This window comes from Miniopterus natalensis, chromosome 9 (genome assembly GCF_054644295.1).
Source record: "Miniopterus natalensis isolate mMinNat1 chromosome 9, mMinNat1.hap1, whole genome shotgun sequence".
Taxonomy (NCBI): domain Eukaryota; kingdom Metazoa; phylum Chordata; class Mammalia; order Chiroptera; family Miniopteridae; genus Miniopterus; species Miniopterus natalensis.
This window is the reverse complement of record NC_142089.1, coordinates 76,973,011-76,989,344: the sequence shown is the minus strand read 5'-3', so window position 1 is coordinate 76,989,344 and position 16,334 is coordinate 76,973,011. Positions and strand designations below refer to the sequence as shown.

The window sequence follows — 16,334 nt, the reverse complement described above, 5'->3', positions numbered from 1 at the left end:
GGCACCACAAGTTGCTCCAGGGTCATCCTATATTATCCCTGACCAGCGCTGGAATCAACTATTTCTCCAAGGAGCTCTGGTTCCTTTTATTTTAACATAACACTTTAGAACCAAGAGGTGGACACTCGATGTATTCATCTAGGCCCTCTTAGCCAGCAGACATAAAAAATACATGGATGTTTACTAATCCATGAATATACACTTATCTATATTTCTGTGTGTGTGTGTGTGCGTGTGTGTGTGTGTGTGTGTGTGTGTGTGTGTGTGTGTGTGTGTGTGAGCCAGCTGAGCAGGGCTCAGTGGTTGAGCACCAACCTAGGATCCAGGAATCACAGTTCAATTCCCAGGCAGGGCACATGCCCAGGTTGCGGGCTCAATCCCCCGTCGGGGGCATGCAGCAGGCAGCCGATCAGTGACAACTCTCTCATCACTGATGTTTCTCTTTCTCTCTCTCCCTCTCCCTTCCTCTCTCTGAAATCAATAAAGATATATTTTTAAAAAACACAACAAAATAAGCAAAAAAACCCACTTGTTCTGATACCTTTGCCTTCAACCTAGCACCATGGATTCATTCTAGCATTCCTCTTTCGCTTATCTGTAATTTCTTTTGTTGTTGTTGTTGATCTTATTTTATTGATTTCAGAGAGAGGAAGGGAGAGGGAGAGAGAGAGAAACATCAATGATGAGAGTCATTGATCGGCTGCCTCCCGCACGCCCCCTACTGGGGATGGAGCCTGAAACCCAGGCAGGTGCCCTGACTGGGAATTGAACCATGACCTCCTGGTTCATAGGTCAATGCTCAACCACTGAGCCACGCCAGCCAGGCTTATTTGTAATTTCTTTCTCTCTGTGACAGTGAGAAACCTGGCTTTCGTTATCCTACGCATAGCTTCGAAAGCCAATTTAAAATTTGTTTTGTAAAATGAAGTGATTTTATACCCTGTATTTATTTCAAGGCTTATGAACTTTTAATTACTCTAAGGGCTAACATAGAACTTTCATACTCTTTAAGGGAAGGAGGGATTTTAATTTAGTCTGTAATTCATGAATCACATTACAAAAGTAATCCTGTAGTTCTCTGAGAGCTAATTTATTTTTTACAGGTTTTAGGGAAAAAACAATCTAGTGATCTAATTTTATAATTGATACGAAGACAGTATCTGGCCTAATCTTCTTCAATTTACATTTTAAAAGAGGAACTTAATAGCCCTCAAATAATATGTAATTGGTGTTTTGGACATGGGGAGTGAATATTTTTGAAGGGAGAAGATATGTTTCTCATCCTTGCTGGAGTTTAGATGGTGAAGTTCAAGGAAGACCCTAAATAGACATATTATCCCTGAAGGCATCTGGAATCAACCTTAGGACTTATCAGAATGGCTCTTTAGAGCGGCACTGTGTAACATACAAGTTATACAAGTCACAAATGCGGTCTCTATAAGTAAGTTAAACATTGTCTAGTAGCCACATTATAAAAGGTAAATAGAAATAGGTGAAATTAAGTTTAAGAATATTTTTTACCAGCAACATATGTTTAAAACCAACATGTTCTCAATTTTAAAATGTCAGCATGTATTCATTATAAACACTATGTATTTATCTATTTTTAATCCTCACCAGAGGATATTTTTTCCACTGATTTTTAGAGAGAGTGGAAGGGAGGGAGGGAGAGAGGAAGGAGAAAAGGGAGAAATATCAATGTGAGAGGGACACATCAATTGGTTGCTTCCCACATGCGCCCCAACTGGGGCCAGGGACTGAACCTGCAACCCAGGTATGTGCCCTTCCTTGACCGGGAATTGGACCTCAACCCTTCGGTGCATGGGTCAATGTTACATTATTTTTTCATATGTCTTTGAAATCTGATGTGTATTTTAACCTTACAGTATATCTCAGTTTGGAATAACCACATTTCAATCTTTCAATATCCACAAGTGACTAGTGGCTACTGTATTAGACACAGCCATTCTAGAACAAAGGAGTTTCTTTTAAAATATTTCAAAGTCGTAGCCTATAAGGCAATTATGAAAGCTGATCTGAATGATTTCTCCTTTTCCAGGAAAGGAAGCAGAAATTGTGCAGTCATGAAATTAAGTTAGCTGCATATTTTATGGGTCCCAGCAGAAATGCTCAAGGCCAGAGAGAATGATCTCAGTCAGAAACTCAGAATGAATCATATGAATTAAACATTAGATAATGTCCAGTGCTCAATATGAGTTTTAGTTTAAAATAAGATCATATTACAACACGAAATATAGAGATTTCCTACTTATGCTTAGTGTAGGAGGTATATCGAAACATTATTCTACAGAATATCACAAAGATATACTTTGTGAAAAATAATATTTTATTCTTTGGGCATAGATTCTTATTGTAATCTTAAACTGCAGTAAAATAAATAATATAAACTATCTGTTAAATTATTCAGAGAGGGTCTGAATTTGGAACTCAAGTGTCTACTTTGGTTTTAAGGGAAGTAATAATAGTCATGAGACACTGAAAGCAATCAGCTGAGACTAACAAGCAGGGCTCTTACCAAAGAGGGACTATTTCTAAAATAAAGATAAAGTTGGTTTATTAATTGTTTTCCATGTTTACAAGTTTTCTTTAGTTTTAAAAAATATATTTTTATTGATTTTTAGGGAAAGAAGGGAGGAAGAGGGAGAGAGATAGATAAACATCAATGTGAGAGTGAGAGCGAAACATCGATCTGCCTCTTGCACTCCTTCTACTGGGGGTCTAGCCAACAACCTGGGCATAGGCCATATACGCTGACCGGGAATCAAACCAGCAATCTTTTGGTGCCCGGAATGATGCCCAATTAATTGAGCCACACCAGCCAGGGCTTCTTTGTTTTTTTAGCAGTTGAGTCCCTTTCACTGAAAGACAATCTGTAGTGGAACTTCTAGTTCCCTGCAGTCTTCATATATTTTTATATTTTCTGTTAACCTCACCTGAGGATATTTTTTCCATTTATTTTTAGGAGTAGAAGGGATGGGGAGGGGAGAGAGAGAGAAACATCAATGTGAGAGAGACACATTGAGTGGCTGCCTCCCACAACCCTTCAGTGCGAGGGCGATGCTCTACCAATGAATCACACCAGCCAGGGCTATTTATTTTATTTTAAAGGATTATAATAAAAAAACGTTAATCCCATGCTCCTCTTGTCTGATCCTAGGCCCTCTCTCCAGAGGCAACTACTTTAAACTATTTTAGCTTTTTCTTCTAATATTTACCTTCATATTTCTACGTATTATGCTCATAGATTTGTTAAATCTATTTTTCACCATTTTGATTAATTTACTTTCATATTAGGTAAGAACTTAGGACCCTTCTGCCTCCTCACTTGCCCTATAACCATTCTCCTAATATAACATCCTAATATTTTGCAAAATGCTTTGACTTCTTATTGTCATCCAGTGAGGCAGCAGCAACTATGGCCTTTGTCATCTGCCTCTTTGTTCTTCCTAAAGTTAACATTAGCTTCTCCCTCCTACACTTTCTTAGTCTCCTAGTTACATCTCACTAATTCTTCAGTGACCTTCTACTCTTTAATTTTTAGTAACTTTTTATCTTGGAAAATTTCAAGCACATATTAAAGTAGTGAGATGGTATTATATACACTCTAGCCCTCATCATGAAGCTTCAAGTATCAATCTGATTATTCTCAGCAATGCAAGAATTTAGTTTAACATCCAAAAACCAATCAGTGTAGTAATATGTCCTATTAATAAAGGACAAAAACCTCATGATCATCTCAATCCTGAGGCCCTGGCTGGGTAGCTCAGTTAGAGTATCATCCCAATACACCAAGGGTGTGGATTTGATGCCAGGTCAGGGCACGTACAAGAATCAAGCAATGAATACATCAATAAGCAGAACAGCAAATTGATGTGTTTTTTTCTCTCTCTCCTTTCTTCTCTCTCTAAAATCAACAAGTCAATAAAAAATGGACTTTGAGAAAGTATTTGACAAAACACAACACTCTCATGATAAAAACACTTAACAAACTAGGTATTAAAATAAAATTTCTCAACCTGATAAAGGGACTCTAAAAATCTCACAGCTGACATCTTACTGAGTGGTGAAAGACTGAATGCTCTACCCCTAAGATGAGAAGTAAGTGAAGGATGTTTTCTCTTACTACTTCTCCTCAGCATTGTACTAGAGAATCTAGCCAAGGCAATCAGGCAAGAAAAATTAAAAGGCATCAAGACTGGAAAAGGGTGAAAGTTCTTTTTATTTGCATATGACATGATCTTGTATATAGAAAACCTATGAAATCCACATACTCAAATAACTGCTAGAGCCGATAAAGAGTTCACATGGTTGTGGAATACAAAATTAGTAAACAAAATCAATATTCTATACACAAGCAATGAACAATTAAAAACTGAAATTAAGAAACAATTCCATTTAAATGGGATAAAAAGAATAAAATACTTAAGTATAAATTTAACGATTAAATGCAAGACTTGTATAGTGAAAACTACAAAATGTTGTCAAAAGAAAGTAAAGCAAACCTAAAGAAATGGAAAAAACCTATTTTCATGGATTGGAAGACTGAATGTATTTAAGAGGCAATACTTCCCAAATTGACCTACACATTCAACCCAACCCCTATCGAAACCCCAGCCTGTGTTTTTAAAGAACTTGACGGGCTCATCCTATATTTCACATGGAAACGCAAAGCACCCAGAGGAGTCAAAGCAGTATTGGAAAGGAAGAACACAGTGTGAGGAACCCACTCAATCCTGTGCAGCCTAACCGCAGAGCCTCAGCGACGGGCAGAGGGGGGCCGGCAGGGGTCAGGCACGCAGGTCATCGGACTAGGCCTGAGCGCACAGATGCAAATGCTTACGTTTGTGGCCAGCTGGCTTTCTTTTTTTTGTTTTGTTTGAGAAATCTCTTATTAGAAGATGCCCCAGGAGGCAACATTTGAAGATCGTGCCCGCGTCTGGGGCGCTGCGACCCCGCGCGGGCCGGGCCTCGGGCTCCCCAGGCCCCCCCCCCCCCCCCCCCCCGCCACGGCTCCGGGCACCGATTCCATGGGCGGGCCCCGGGGCAACGCGCCCGCTCGAGTTTCTCCCAGATGCCCTCGCCGGGCGCCGTGGGGCGCCACGTCCTCGGGGCACGAGTGGAAGTTCACGCCCGCGCCCGGCGGCGGGGAAGGGGCGCGCTGGGCCGGTGCGGGCGCGGGAGGGAGGGAGGCGCCCCCGCAGCCCGCGGCCGGCTGCGAGCTCTCGCCCCGGGGAACCTCGGGCTTGGCCCCCACGCCCCTGCCCGCGTCCCGCGGGGAGCCCGGAGCACAGCCCCGGCCGCAGGGAGCCAGGCTGCCCAGGGCGCAGCTCCCAGGGCCGGCGGCTGGACAGTTGTTTTTTTCTCTCCCTCTCTTTCAGTTTCAAAGCACTCGCTTTATTAACCGACCAGATTACAAACATCACCATGGTAGACTCCTTAGTTCATGCTCCTAATAAGCCTGTCGACCTGGTCTCTCCGGGGACCTTCCGCAGGGTGGCTGGTCTTCTCTTCAAGCCACCTCGTGGGGTGACCATTGGAGGGGCCACAGGGAGCTGTTTGCTTCTTTGAAGCGCTTTCCAACAGTACAGATCTCATGACAGATCCTCCACGCAGATGGTGCGATCAGTGTGTGATCTGTCAGGGCAACTCGTTTTTTGTTGATTTTGCCATAACCACGCTTGTAGATCCATTCGTTTACTGACTTCAGGTTTGGGTACCTACCCCAAGCAATATGGTTCCACAGGCCTCAGCATGTTAATCAAAGCCTTGCTGAGCTTAACAAAGGTGCCTTTGGAGATCTGGCCAAGGGGAAGAAGCTGCAGCACCTTTCGGACCTTTGGGGTCACGCCATTGACGCCTGTGATCCTGATGACAAATGCCAACTTGGGTTCCGCAGGTATGCAGAAGTTGCCAGCTTCTCTCGCCATCCTAGCCACTCGAATCTCAGTTCTGTCCATCTGCCTGTATTCCTTGTGATAGCGCGTAGCTTTTTCATACATGAGCTTCCTTCTTGCTTTGGAAGCACCTTTTGGGCAAACTTATTTCTCAGGGGCTGGATCTTCAGCTCTGCGAAATTCTTTCGCTTCTTCTTAAGGGTCTCTGGCACAGCAGGAACCTTCTTCTCTTCTGCACCCTCCAGGGTTCCAGCCGGAAAAGAGTGGCCAATTGATTTTCAACAAAGGTGCCAAGACAATTAGACGGGGAAAGGACAGTGTATTCAATAAATAGTGCTGGGACAAAGGGATGTCAACATGCAAAATGATGAAGTTGGATTTCTTTCTATATTATATACATAAGTTAACTCAAAGTGGACCAGAGACCTAAATGTAAGAGCTAAAATGATAAAATTCTTAGAAAAAAACTTAGGTATAAACCTTTGTGACTTTGGATTAGGCCATGGTGCCTTGGATGTGACACCAAAAACACAAGTGACAAGGAAAGAAGTAGATAAATTGAACTTCGTCCAAATTAAAAACTTTTGTGCTGCTAATGATATTGAGAAAGAAAAAAAGATTACCTACATAGTGGAAGAAAATATTTGCAAATCATAGATCTGATAAGGGACTTGTATATAGATTAAGTAAAGAGCACAATTAAATAATAATAGGACAAGTAACCCAATTTTTAAAATGGGCAAATAACTTAAACAGATATTTCTTTAAAATATACAGCCCGGCCAGGAGTGGCTCAGCGGTTGAATGTCGACCTAGGATCTAGGCAATCGGGATTCGATTCCTGGTCAGGGCACATGCCCGGGTTGCGGGCTTGATCCACAGTCAGGGGCATGCAGGAGGCAGCCGATCAATGACTCTCTCATCATTGATGTTTCTCTCTCTCTCCCTCTCCTTTCCTCTCTCTGAAATCAATAAAGATATATTTTAAAAAATATATATATATACAAAGCACATGAAACACACTTGATATAATTTCATTAGTCATCAGGGAAGTGCAAATCAAAACCGCAATGAGATACCACCACTTCACATCCACTCAGATGGTTGGAATCAGAGGCAGATAATTAAGTGTTGGCGAGAATGTGGAAAAAATGAAACCCTCGTACACTGTCGGCGAGATTGTTAAAGTAGAGCAGTCACTTTAGAACAGTTTGGCAGTTCCTCAAACATTAAACATAAAGTTACCACATAACTTAACAATTACACTCCTAGGTATATAGGTCGAATATTTTTTCTTTCTCATTTTCATTAACAAGCTGATCTTTTCTCTCAGCTCTCTGAAAATATTAATTTTTAAAAAGTTTTGTATATTCAGAGCTCTTTTTTCTGAAGGCTTACCTCAAATATTTGATTACCCTTAGTTATTCCTTCCTATTTGAGTCAGACATCAGAAAGAGATGTGTCGGTTTTGTGTTGGTGGGCAGGGTTTCTTGAATAGTGTATTAACTCTAGGATGATGGCAATAAATGATCTTTTCACTAGGGAATCTCCAGACGTCAGTATCTTGTTTTCTCTGAGTCGGTTAAATTTCTCAGGAAAGTTGTCCTCTGGTCAGGGTAACAGGCTCAGTTGGGGAGTTCTGGGGAACAGAGCAGGAGCAGGGGTGATATAGGTAAAAGGCGGCATGGGGATGGCTCCCAGTCATAATGTAGGCATTTACTCAATATTCTTGTTTTAAGTACTACAGAGTTTTCTCTGCCTTTTCTGATGTAGCTGGTATTCTTAGTCTGGCTCAATTTCATTTGAAAAAATGAATCTGTCTCCTTCAGGGAGAGGGAAGAATTACTATCTGTTCTAGGTAGGTGAGAGTAACTACTCTTTACACAGATTTCTAAGTAACTCTCATTTTCAGCTCTCCAGTTTCCTCCCTCCTCCACCCCAACTCACACAACACCTGATGTATGTATGCGTTTACTATGAGGATGCAGGGACACTGTATAGAAGGCACTGTACCTCAGTCTCATGGATTAGAAGCAGTGTTGAAGGCTCCTGGAATTCTTACAAGTTTCTGTTATCTCTGCATTTGACCTTCTTTGCACTCTCTGTCGGTTGGTGTTTTTTCTGCTTTTTCTGTTTATCCCAGAGCTCCTGCATCTACATATCACAATGCCAGTTATGAAGATGTGTCTTGATGCTGTAGTCCCAAATGCACATTCCTGAGAGAATAGAATTAACTTGGGTTTGGGATCTGTATCTGGTTCAATTGATTATGGTTGGGCCTACCTGCACCTTTGTATTGTGGTAGGACAAAAGTTCCCAGAGAGAGAGGCAGAGTTGGAGGAGATTGTTGTCATCTTAGTTGCTGGGCAAACATCTAGAAGGGTAACCACTACACAGGTTCAGAGCCCATCCTTGAAGGGAAACCAGGGTTTTCATCTCCATTATTGAAACTAAAATCATATTTCCTCACCATATTTAGTGTCTATTCATACAAAACTGTATGTAATAATTTGAAGGGCACAACTTTATTTTACTCCCATGTAATCACATTTTGAATGCAGGTGGAAAAGGTTTTCCTTCTGTATATAATATACATAAACAACTAAATGATTTTTAACACTCATGGGTGAAAATTAGCTCAATGACACCTGCAAAGCTGTATCAGGTTGTTTTCTTTGTTGTGTATTTATTTTAAAGCAATAGCTGCTTTTCAGATACCAAATAAAACTAGGATAGCTTAATTATATAGTATGCTTACCATAGACAGGGAGAACTGTGGAGTCTCCTCCATTGGCCATGATGGTGCAGGGGAGGTTCTTATATTGAGCATGCCAAAGGCTAGAAATCTGAATGGATAGGGCCCAAGTGCACCGAAAGCTAAAAAGATGGACAGGGCCTGAGCATGCCAAAAGCTAGAAAGGTAATTGGATAAAAAAGAAGCCCTCAACTCCCTAACCCTGAGAACCATGGGCTTGAGCAGGAAGAGAGGATAATCTTTGATACAGGAATCCACCATTCTCCCAGGTTGTGACACTTGAATAAACCTCCTTCCTTTTGCACCAGCACCTGTCTCATGAATTTGACTTTTGTTGTGGTAGGCACATGAATCTCCATTTTGATTGCAGTTTTTGGTGACCCAGATGGGACAGCATGGACCTGAGTCCCAAAGGGCCCAGGCTAGGGTCCCAGCTGCCTGTGGCAAGCTGACCCCAGGAGCGGGGCTGTGGGGACTTACTAGCAGCTACTGAGAGCTTTTCTTGGGGAATGTCCCTAAACTCCTTCTCAAGGCATCAGCTGCCTGAAATGCTTGGCTGGTGGAAGGTTTCTGAGGAGCAGATGGACTCCAAGATTGGGTAGGTTGAACCGGTGTGCAACTGGGGTCCTCTATCCCTGCTGCTTGGGCTCTGTGCCACTTGGGTCCAGTTAATACAATTTTTGGTACTGGTTGGTAGGCTATCCCTCCCACTTGGGCTTTGTGCCACTTGGGTCCTTTCAGGACCACTTGTGGTATCGGTTGGCAGGGGTAAGACTTGCTTGTGAGCGCTCATTTGGACTGAATTATGGGTCCAAGTTTTGTTCATATGTTCCCACTTTGTCTGGTTTTGGGTTTGTACTTTTGTACCATCAGTTGTTGTTCTGCTTTGACTCCTGAAGGGAGCCCACTGGGACAAATTTTAGCAGATTGGTCCATGTACGGCTATAATCCAATGACTAAGAAAGAATTGATTTTTTATTGTAACACTGCCTGGCCTATGTATACTTTAGACTATAGGGGAAAATGGCCCCTAATTGTTCCCTAAATTACTATACCATCATACAGTTGGAATTGTTTTGCCAATGGTCAGAGAAATAGTATGACATTCCTTATGTCCAGGCATTTATGTCTTCACACAATAAGGATTTAGCAAAGAAAGGGAACAACCAAATGAGGCAGAGAAGGAAACTGGCTTCAAAACTCCTCCCTGATAGTAATACACAGGAAGAAAAGGAAAGTGAGATGAGTCTCTTTAATGAGACCATCCCAGAGAACCCAGTATTAGCAGCAAGATCCCCCCGCCCCTGCTGCTAGATACCCCTGAAATAGGGCCAGGGGAGCAACAGCCCCACCCTGTATGATGAAGGAATGGTCTCCCCCTCAAAGAAAGGGCAGGACACCCAATCTGGCCAGGGAGCATACTGTCCAAAGTAGGACAATTCCCTTTGAGGTGATATACTATAGGTGGAATAAACCAGGAAGGCCAGCCTGCTGACTGCTACTGAGCCCATACTCCATTTTCTACTTTAGATTTACCTAGTTAGGATCCTCACATAGGGAGGATCCTCAGAAAATGGAAGATCTTACCACCTCCACTTTTGCCACTCACCATCCAAATTGGGCAGATGTGCAGGCTCTCCCTAACATCCTGCTAACGAGAGATGAAAGGTGGCTATAGATTAGGCTAGAGAAGAGGCTCATCATCTCCGTCAAGAGAATCCCCAGAGGACCCCTGGGTGATTCCCTTCACAGAGCCCAACTGGGACTCATATAGTGGGGACCTAGCCTTCCTAGAACGTTATAAAAGGTGCACATTGGAAGGGCTTGAAAAGGGGTACCTAGACAAAAGAGCCTGAATATGATACAGGCCATTCAACAGAACCCAAAGATCCTTCTCAGTGTTTAGAAAGGCTCTATTAGGCCTATTTTAAAAAAATTTATTGTTGACAGTATTATAGATGTCCCCCTTTTCCCCCTTTGCCCCCCTCTACCCAGCCCCTGCCCCACTCCAGGCCTTCCCCACACTGGTGTGTGTCCATGAGCTATGCATATATGCATTCTATTAGGACTATTGAAAGCACACTGATGTGAACCTACAGGCACCAGAAAATGTCCATATGGTAAACATGACTTTTATTGGGCAAAGTGCCCTGGATATCAGATGAGGTCTTGGGAATGAATCCCTCCTAGCTGGTGGACAGTAGCCTTTAAAGTTCACCATGCTTGGGATATAAGGCAATTAAAGCAGGCCATCATTTTCTTAGAAACAGTGCAGGAAACAAGAAGAAGAGGCAGGACACTAGGTGCCAATTAATGTGCCTATTTATTGTAAAGAGGAGGGCCACTGGAGAAAGGACTGCCCCAAATTAAAAAAAAAAAATAAAAAGGATAGAAACCCTCTCCTAGAGATGTAGAAAGGAATGAGGAATCTGGAGGCCCAGGGGCTCCCCTAGACACCTCCCGACCTATTACTATTTCCCTACAGGAGTCCTGGATACAACTGACAGTGGGGAACAAGCTAAGTGACCCCCTTGTAGATACTTAGTGCTAATACAAAACTAACTGAGAAAAGTTCAGCTGTGGTGATGGTTACTGTAGTGACAGGACGATTACAAAAATGAGCATTCCTTCAACCTCTAAAATGCCATCTTGGGGATCAAAAACTTCTGCCTAGTTTTCTCTACATGCCACACTGCCCATCCCATCACTGGGTCAAGAATTACTTTGTAAATTGCATGCACAAATAATTTTTTCCTCTGAAACAGCAATTATGTTTAGTAATCCTGCTGGAACATGCTCTCCAGCTCCAGGTGCTCCTGACTTTCCTGATAGGACTCAGAGGTGAACTCTCCCCACCCAAGATCTACAAGCAGGTCAATCGAGACATTTGGGCTGACAGAGCCGCAGCAGATCGGATCTATTGGATCAGCCACTGACAGAACTTTACTGGGAATTATATAAACAGATGGGAACAGCTTCATGGAGAACGCTCAACGACGAGCTGGGTACACAGTAGTCACCAAAGACAAGGTAATAGAAGCCCAGGCCCTTGACGTAGGAAACTCAGCACAAAAGGCTGAGCGGATAGCCCTCACCAGAGCCTTAGAATTATCTCTGGGAAAGAATGTTAACATCTTACACTGACTCTAAATATGCCTTCATGGTAGTCCATGCCCATGGAGCTATATAAAGAGGGCTCTTAACCTCGGGAAATAAGGACATCAGATATGCAAAAGAGATTCAAAAATTGCTAGAGGCAGTTACTCTACTGAACCAGACTTCCCTAATGCATAGGACACTAAAAGGCTGGTTCCCCCCAAAGCCAGGAAAACCAAACTGCTGATAAAGCAGCAGGACAAGCCACCGAGGAGCTATTACTACTTGGGGCTTTAATTCCCCACCTTGTCATAATTTAAACCCCATTACACAGAATTAGATGAGGAACAGGCCTGTGAATGGGGATTCTCTAACACGGATCCTAATTCTATATGGAAGATCAACACTCATGGTACGATCTTGCTCCCTGAAGCTCTATCTAGTATGTCCCCCCCTCAAACACCTACATGAATGGACCCACTATGGAAGGGATGCTTTAACAGACCTCATTAGACCACATCTGAAGGGTCCTCATTTACAAAGGACCATTCAGAAGATTATCCAAGCCTGTCAGATATGTGCCAATAATAATCCTAAGACAGAACGTGCCCAACAGGAGAGGGAGCACAATATAAAGGGATCTGTCCATTAGAGGACTGGTGGTTTGAATTTACACAGATGCCTAAAAACATAGGGCGCTTTAAATTTTTATTAGTTTTTGTAGACACCGTTTATGGATGAGTACAGGCATACCCCAGTAGAACTGAGAAGGTAACTGAGGTACCTTAAGAGAAATAATCAAAGAAATAATCCTTAGGTTTGGACTTCCTTACAGCATCAGCATTCAAAGCAACACTGGGCCATTGTGGTCGCTTCAGAAAATCTCCCAGAAGATAGGACGGGCACTGCAGATTCAATGGGAACTACATGCACCTCGGAAACCCCAATCTACGGCGAAGACTGAGAAAATGAACCACTTGGTAAAGAAGACCCTGGTGAAAATATGCCAGAAAACACTTTTGAAATGGGAGCAGGCCCTCCCTATTGCTTTGCTCTGAATTAGGGTAGCATCCTGAAGTGGGCTGAAATCAAGTCCTTTTGAAATGGTTTATGGGAGACCCTTCCAAGTTTGTTTTAGGAACACCCCCTTTAGATTTAGAACATGTATCAAAAAATCAAACAATATGTACAACACTTAGGGCAAACACTAACAACTTTGCACAAGTTTGCGCATTGCAGGTCTATACCGGTCTGATGAGTCCTTACATACCCGTTCCAGCCGGGAAACCAAGTCTTACTAAAGACCTGGAAGGCTCAAGGTCCTGGACAGCAGTTAGCTGAGCAAAGGACCAGTCCCTGTGACATCCTGCTGACAACACACTGTTCCCTAAGCTCATGGGAATCAAGCCTTGGACCCACCACACATGGATAAAGAGGGTGTCGCCTGAGGACTCGGGTCTCACAGCTGCTGTTGATACCGCGAGGGAAAGCTGGATCTGAACTCCTGAAAGAGATCTAAACTTCCTCTTTCAGAAAAGGAAAGCGCCTCCCAAAGCTAGGAGACAATGTTACTTTTATTATTATTTTTTACAATTGCTATACTTTATGCCCATGCTTGACTGGTAACACCTTTGTCAGCATTTCCCCAACAGTGGCTTCCTTGGCAAACGTATCCTGCCGTTGCACTGCCACCGAAAGCCCCACTCAGGATTACATCATGGGAATCCTTTAGCCTCTCTAGGTTCTCATCTGGTTACAATTTCTCCTGCACTACTTGGCATACCCCTCACTAAACACTTGTTTGTCTACACAACAGGTCTCACTTTGGAAGCCCATTGGTAACACTGCCCCTTGAAAATATGAAGCCGTCTACCAGCTTCACTTGCTTGGCAGTGCCATCCTCTAGATGCCAAGTGTGTCGTCTTGCACAGACAGCGATCCTGCTCCCTCGCAGAGAGACTTCCCTCCATGCTTGACCCCCGGCTTCCTTTAGTAGAGCAAGAATCTTGAGCCAGGCGTGGGTAAGGCTACGCCCCTTGACAGCAGGAAGAAACTACAGAGGCTAAGACCTCCATGCACCTACTTGTCAGATTACAAGGGTCCAGAGGTTTAAAGGGGAGAGCTGTTATCATAGACAGTCAGGCAGCACAGGGAGTCTCCCCCGCTGGCGAAGATGGCACAGAGAAAGGTTCTTCCCCTGAGCATGCGGCAAGCTACAGGGATGAATGGACAGGGCACAAGCTCGCCAAAAGCTAACAAGGTAATTGGACAGGAAACAAAAGCCCTCTCCTCCCTCTCCCTGTAAGAACTGCGGGCTTGAGCAGGAAAGGGAGATGGTCTTTGAGACAGGAGGCCACCATTCTCCAGGTCACAACACCTGAATAAACTCTTCCTTTTTGCACCGGCACCCACGTCACGAGTTTGGCTTTCATGGTGGTAGGCAGCCAAAGCTGCGTTTCATTACTGTATGTGTACTTTTTGTGTGTGCTGTGCCATTCACCCAATATCAAAATTGTGTCTTTATGGAAAACGTCCAACTCCTCAATACTATACATTTCCAGCTACATAATCAACATAATCAATTAACATGGGGCGCAAAAAGAACACAAGGTACTGGAGCCTTTAGCAAGCCTTAGCTTTGCTAGTACGTAGTTTGGTTACACTTCTGACAAAGCTTGTTTAAAAGGATGTAATTCCCAAAGTTTGTTTAAAGGAACACAACTCTCGATCTTACACTGTTCGGAATGTGAGCAAAGCTCACTGCAGAGACGAGGTGCCTTACGTGACAGACAGGCTGCAGCCTGAGGTGCCCACAGGAAGGTGGGCAGGGCTTGCCGCGCAAGGAGGAAGAGGAGAGGGCTGTCAGACACGCAGGCCCGCGGTCGCCACGTCGTGCCCACAAGGTCAACCTCTGTTCTCTCAGGCACCTGATACTCTAGGTCCCAACTGTCTAAAGATGGTAGCAAACGACATTGCAATTTTAATTCATAAGCCAATTTATAACCCCAAAGAAACAGTGTTTAAGAGAGTAGGCATAAAAACATAATAGTTAAACATATTTAATAGAAATATTAAAATAATCACTCATTTCCTCTCATTGCTAAAACCATGAAAGAATATTCCTTTTGTAATCAAAGTTATAATTTTTTAATCATGCAAAAAGATACTTTTGTTATTACATTCATAAGTAGAAACTATATTTCAAAACAAGTATATAGACTTCAAAAAGGCCTAAAATTAAAGAGAGAGTGGAATTCACTTAAATAATATTACAGTTTCATTGTATGCTGCTGGCATACTTATATTCACAGTTTATAAAGTAAAAAAATTAAACTTTTAAAGTCAGCTCTGAAATAGATGCATTTCCATCAATACATTCACTAGTTAGTTCTGTTCTTCTAAAATAGGAGGAAAGACAGATATATGAGATATTTTTAAAAGAACAAACTCAACATGTCAGCAGCAAATTTCAGTTAAATTAGAAACCAATATTCTGATTAACCAAAGCACAGTCTGTTCACCAGCTGAGACTGAAAATTAGAATATAAATTGGAAAGCTTAAGAGAAACCTTCATAGAACACACTTTGTGGTAATTTAACAAATAAATATTAAAAATACAATTCTCAAATTTATGATTTAAGAACACAATTTTGGTCTAGTCAGTAAAATATATTCAGAGGCATCAAAGACAAGTCATACCACCATCTAGAGTTATTAAGAGCTTGTGGAAAGGTAGCACTGACCTCTAAGGTGTCTCTAATATCCTTCTAATGGAAAACTTACAGAATGACATTATCTGCTGAAACACGGGAAGTACCAGTTTCATATTTCGATAAAGTGCTGAGTAATACGGTCATTGTTCTGATAAATTTTTGAGATGAAGAGACTTCTCAAAATAGACTCATGACTTAGAAGTAGTTAAGCCATAACAAGAGCCAGAGAGACAGCATAAAATCAGCCCAAGGTGAGGTGGTCGTTCCGTCTACTCACATTCAGTGTTACACCTGCCAATTCCAGGGCTTCAACAACACAATGAGTTTTGAGATAACTTACTTTAGAGGGGGAAAAAGAACAGTTACTTTTAAAGTAAAGAACTACAAAACTGTATTTTAACTTAGTCTCATAATTAACTGTAGCATATTTACTTAACCAACTTTACCAATCATTTTCCTTCATGTTCTAATTAACAAATTTTACAATTTATAGCTGATTACAATCTGTAAGTCTGACCTTGCAATAAATATTCTTGTAATACTATAGTATTTTTAGAAGGCTAAATTCCAGTTGATATGGTGCCAAATTTTAGTTTAATTTCAAAATTCACAGTACTTCCCAGAAATAGGCAGGTCCTGAGGTTCCAGAGAATGGAGTGAATTCGTTCCTGGTGTTTTCACCTGGAAGCATGCACGGGCGATCACAGAATCAAAGGGCTGTGGACTGGTATCAACAATGCAGGCTGTTGTCCTTCTACTTCGAGCTGAGACTTTTTAAATACAGGGTCAGGCAAATGCAGGCTTACAGTTGTGAGTACGCAAAACACACAATTTATTTGTATTACAACTGTAAA

At 42.4% G+C, this 16,334-nt stretch overlaps 1 pseudogene; it reads right to left on the bottom strand.

The window, feature by feature from the left end:
• Window positions 1–5,401: 5,401 nt before the first annotated feature.
• Window positions 5,402–8,706, bottom strand: LOC107528707 (large ribosomal subunit protein uL30 pseudogene; annotated as a pseudogene).
• Between the last annotated feature and the right edge of the window lie 7,628 nt (window positions 8,707–16,334).